The 5,161-nt window shown below is 47.5% G+C and overlaps 1 protein-coding gene across 1 annotated transcript in view; it reads right to left on the bottom strand.

Moving 5' to 3' along the window:
* Nucleotides 1-5,161, bottom strand: part of Mrps18a (mitochondrial ribosomal protein S18A) — a 17,355-nt gene that overhangs the window by 10,823 nt on the left and 1,371 nt on the right. The gene's annotated exons all lie outside the window — the stretch shown is intronic.

The raw sequence follows: 5,161 nt of genomic DNA, 5'->3' as shown, positions 1-5,161 counted from the left end.
GCAGCATCTCTGAAGGAGTGAGGGGCTGGAGGCTGCAGCATCTCTGTAGGAGTAAGGGGCTGGAGGCTGCAGCATCTCTGAAGGAGTGAGGGGCTCGAGGCTGCAGCATCTCTGTAGGAGTGAGGGGCTCCAGGCTGGTTTTTTGCCTTTGGAAGCTGAGACTCATCTTGATTTTGACCAGAAGAGTTGGCAAACTGAATAGCTGTGGCAGGAAAATTGCTGTATGTTTGAGGGCAGCCTGGGCTACAAAAGTAAACCAGAAAGCTTTTGGAGCAGCAGGCCTGAAAGTCAGAAGTGCCCTTTCACATGTCCCCTGCAGAGTGAACCAGCCCAAAGTGGTTTCTATAATCTAAAACACAACACTGTGTCTCAATGGTGGTTTATCAGTGAGACAAATCCACTCCCCAAAACATATCCTGAGAATCCTGTGCCAACGCTGCATGAAACTGGCCACAAGGGAAATACTCTCTGCTCCATCCCTCTTCATCTCTCCCTGCAGGGCTAGATTCTGTTACCATACCAGAGAAAGGGGATAGAACAGGTAGCAAGCAGAAGCCTGCAGACAGTAGGCTCAAGGGCCTGGGGCAACCCAGGGCTTACTGATGCCTGAGGCAGGCAAGAGAGAAGTGGAAGCAAGACCATCAGCTGCACACATCTGTCAGGCTACACACACACTTCTCATCTCACCTAACTAGGCCACTGAATGACAAGGCCGATGGTTATCACAGCTGCCAACTCACACACAGCAACTGTTCTTGGAGTGTCTCCCATACTCCTATCTTATTTAGAAAGAAAGAAAGAGCCACAGCTGCTAGCAAGAAACTGGTACACAGCAAAGGATCAATAAGTGCTATGTTTAAGGAATGAAATAATTGTCACTGTCTCCTTTTAACTATCAGCTGCTACAATAGCAAGCTTAAGCTCACATCATCTGCACACAGCCTCTCCAGATACTCAAACCCCAGTTAAACAGTAGTTCGGCTACCACAGTTTGGTTTTACTTTGCTCCTACCAACGTAAGAAATAATATAGACTAGAAAAGCGCCTAAGATCCTTAACTTTGAGAATCCAGTGGGAGCTAAAGATCTTTCCCTAGGAAAAATAGCCAACCGCAACTACACAAGTTAGCTAAGGGCTGCAGGAGGCTCTCAGGCAGCTGTGGGGTATGTGTCAGAGACTTGGCTATCCCTCAGACGTGGAAGGGGGTATTGCTGCTTCTTCTTTTTGTCTATCATATTTTCTAAAATAAACATATATTGCTTCTGCAAAAACATAATATAAACAACAAGAAGAGAAGGGCCTAAGGGAAAGGCAACGCTAACCCCACCAGAGCCCGTGTCAGCATCTGTGCTCAGCGAGCTCTGTGACCGACATCTAATTGAACACAGGCTGCCTGGAACTAACCCGCATTTGTTTTCTGGGCAGACCATTCATAAAGAATCGTTACTCCAAAACAACCAAAGTGAGAGCCCTCCATGTCCAAGTCCAGACACAGAAAACTGAAACAATGACTAGAAAAAGCCAGAGGCCGTCTTTGGAAAACACTGTAGCCACTTATACGAACTAGGTTCCTTGTGTGTAAAAGCAACTGCGTCACCTCACACACGGTTTTACTTGTCCAGAACAGAGGCCAACCCATGAACGGGATGTGGGGGAGCCTCAACCTGGTCGTCAGCCTAGAAGCCAGCACAGCTGCAGAGGGAAAGTCACCATGATGTGTCCATTGCAGAATGGCCCACACAAGGGGACCAGGGAGAACAGACGAGCATATCTCTAGCCCACAGTAACCCCTAAGTACCCTAGAAACTTTGCTACTTTGGAGAATTCAAACTGGGGGAGGGCCAGAGGGCAACTGAATGGGAGCACCAACAGGTAGGGAGGGTAAGTTTCTGAGAAGTCTCAGGAAACAAAGGCAGAGACACATTCTTGTGCCACTGAAGTCAGCAGCATCAGGACAATGGCCTGAAACACAAAGAGTATAAACATGTGGTTTCCTTCTTGGTCCAGGCACTTGGGCCCTAACCATGAGGTAAACAAGTCTAACGAAACACACATCACTCTAGGCAAAGACCCAAACCCTGAAGTCATCCCACTGGCCCCTGGAAAAGAGATCAAAGCCCATGGCAAGCTCCACTGTTCACAAGCTCACCCACAGCAACCTCGAGCCAGTGTCTTTCTAGAAGCTAGTGGGTAAAACAATAGGCAGATACTTATCTAAGAGAGACAATCTGTCAAACCAGAGGAATGACCCAAGGAGCTCAGGGAGACAGAGATTGATCAGGGTTGTGAATTGTGCAGGGGAAGAGGGCCCGGCTGGAGCCTGGGGAGGCCAAGCAGATTTTAAGCCTCTGGAAAGAGGAGATAAGAATCAAAAATAGTATTGCTTTTCAGTGTGCATAGAAAAACATGGCAAAACCAAACAAAACCTGAGATCTATTTTATCCCCGGTCCCCTCTGCATTCAAGAGAAGTGAGGTGGATAGAAAAGGCTGGGCTAAGTAAGGTTCAGGCACCAACAGAAAACTTGTTTAGGACAAGGTGCAACCATGCCTGCATCCTAAGACTCGTCAGCGTGAAGGAAGCCGCTAGAGACCATTGCTTTCTAAGTAGAGTTAAGGCTGCAACCTCTCAACCTCTTGCCCACGTGATCATCTGCCCCAAGCGAGGCAGCAATGCACTAGTCAGGAAGTCAGGCTGGTTCTCCCTCCTAGGCAGAGTAACAGCACAACAGTGAGGCACAGGCTTTGCCCCAAGAAGACAAGTAACACAACGCTGGGAACTTCACTAATAAAGCCCAGGCCTCATAAAGAGGTCCTCTGAGTGCTTCAGTAAATGCTCCTAGGATGGAGTCCAAGAGAACTGAATTGTAACAGCCTGGAGCAAGCAGCAGCACAACGAGGCTGCAGTGGGTGCAGAAGCTGGAGATGGGCACATCAACTGTGGCTGTTTAGTCAAGGAGGCAGAAAGGGAAGAGAGATGCTGGAAGGGTGCAGGGCCCGACAGCAGCAAGCAGCTGAAGAAACCAAGGGTCTGTGGAAGGAGATCTAAGCACAGCATGGAGTGGCTGGGAGGCGCCCTGTGCCCTAACCGCCAACACTGCTTGTGCTCCCCTCAAGCACCATCCCCTTCAGCTCCATCATTTGAACTGCTGGCTCTTTATGGTCTCTCATGGCCCTTCCCTAGAATTCCTGACAGAATATCCTTCTGCCCTGGGCTTCACAATGAGTCTTATTGCTACTTAACACAGTTCCCATTAGCAGAACACTTAAATCCTAAAACCCCTCAACTTTTTCCTCCCTCTCAAAGGTCTTTGCTATGTATCTGCTGCCCCTATCAGAGAACACCTCTGAGCTCACTGAAACAGATGAAACCCATTCTCGTCGGTCGGCCTTTCCTCGTCTCAGTGCGCTCTGCCTAGGCGCACGCACACACGCACGCACGGTTTCTTGTGAATGCACTTCCTTCCCAAGGGCTCTCTGCGTAGTAAGGCAGGGAATCTCTCCCACAATCCTTGCTAAGTCTGACATTATCATTGATGAAATCACTAACTGTTCTTTGGCAAGTTAACTGCTAAGAGCCTTTCAGGAGAGGAGGGAACAAGAGGCAGGCCTGCCACGGAGCGCCGAGGTTGTTATACTGGAGGCGGGGAGTGCTGCCTCTACTTTCCACTCTTACTTCTTACAGCTCAAGCTGGGTGCGATACCACATCTTTACAACTGGATTCCCCCATTTACAAAATAAAGACAGCTAATGTCTACCTTTAAGGATGGCCGAGCAGATGGTTATTGAAAAGCTAGCACACTACTGCAAGAAGGCCCTTATAAATCACAGCATCCTCATTTGTCTCCCTTCAGTTCTGCTTCTGCCAAAATTTGCCCACTCTCACTTTGGGCTGTCAGGACCTGTCAATCACTCGCCTCCACCCCCATCTCAGAAACAGGGCTTCCCTGTGTAGTTCTGGCTGGCCAGGGACTCTCTAAGTAGGCCAGGCTGACCTTAGAATTCCCAGAGATCCTCCTAATTGCCTCTGCTTCCCAAATGTCAGGATTAAAGGTATGTATTGAACTCAGCAGTGGTGGCACACGCCTTTAAACACCAGTGGTCAAGGCAGAGGCAGGCAGATCTCAGAGTCTGAGGTCAGACTGTCCTACAGAGTGAGTTCCAGTATAGCCAGGGCTACACAGAGAAACCCTGTCTTGAAAAATCAAACCCCACCATATCCCGACCCTAGTGTGTGTGTATGTGTGTGTGCCCCAGATGGTCCTTTGTCGTGTTGTCATGTGTGTTGTAAGACATTTAATGGTATCCCTATCCACTTACCAGGTACTGCACTGCTACTACCAGTTCTGACAAACAAAAAATGTTTCTAGACACTGCCAAATGTTTTAGGAGTGAGAGTGGGGAATAGACTGAGAAACAGTACCCTAGACTGAAAGTTTATAGCAACAGCACTGGTACTTGGTCCTCATGAAGTCTCTTTGCTTCTCAAGTCCAAGTCTCATGAATTCTTACTAGAGTTATATAGTTTTATCTTTGAAAAACAAGAGGCATGAATATTTTCAGTAAGAGACTAAGCTTGTTTTCCACAACTGCGAATGTTATATGTACAATACTATTTGAGTGACAAACATCCTCATTGGAGCAACACAAATCAGCTGTATATATGCCTTTCCTAAAGGGAGGGTGCAGCAAGGTTCACTTATCCAAAAGAATATAAAACACGACAGCGCTTTCGTGTAAAGGCATATCTTCAATTCAATTCACTTCACTTCAATATTTAGCCTTTGGTCCAGGCTCTCTAAACAGTGGCTGACAGAGTGGAGAGCTGCAGTCAGGTATTTGTAGAGAGGATGACTCTAAAGACTGATTAGCTGGTTCATCAGTCCACAGACTCTCCAGTTAAGAAGCCCTTACTCAGGAGGAAGAAGTAGGTGGATCTTGGTAAGTTTAAGGCCAGCTTGATCTACATAGCAAGTTCTAGGTCAGTTTAGTGAGACCTTGCCTCAAACAAACAAAACAAAACAAACAAACAAACAAAAGAAGCTTTATGCTCCATTTCATAAGGGATATGCAATTTGGAGCTGTTAGTATCTGACAGGGCAGTTACCCTCAAAAACATTATGAGCTTAAGCCCCATGTTGCAGCCTGGAGACAGTTGAAAC

Source organism: Mus caroli, chromosome 17, assembly GCF_900094665.2.
Source record: "Mus caroli chromosome 17, CAROLI_EIJ_v1.1, whole genome shotgun sequence".
Classification (NCBI taxonomy): domain Eukaryota; kingdom Metazoa; phylum Chordata; class Mammalia; order Rodentia; family Muridae; genus Mus; species Mus caroli.
Note: the sequence above shows the minus strand (reverse complement) of the source record. Positions and strands in the feature narration are given on the sequence as shown.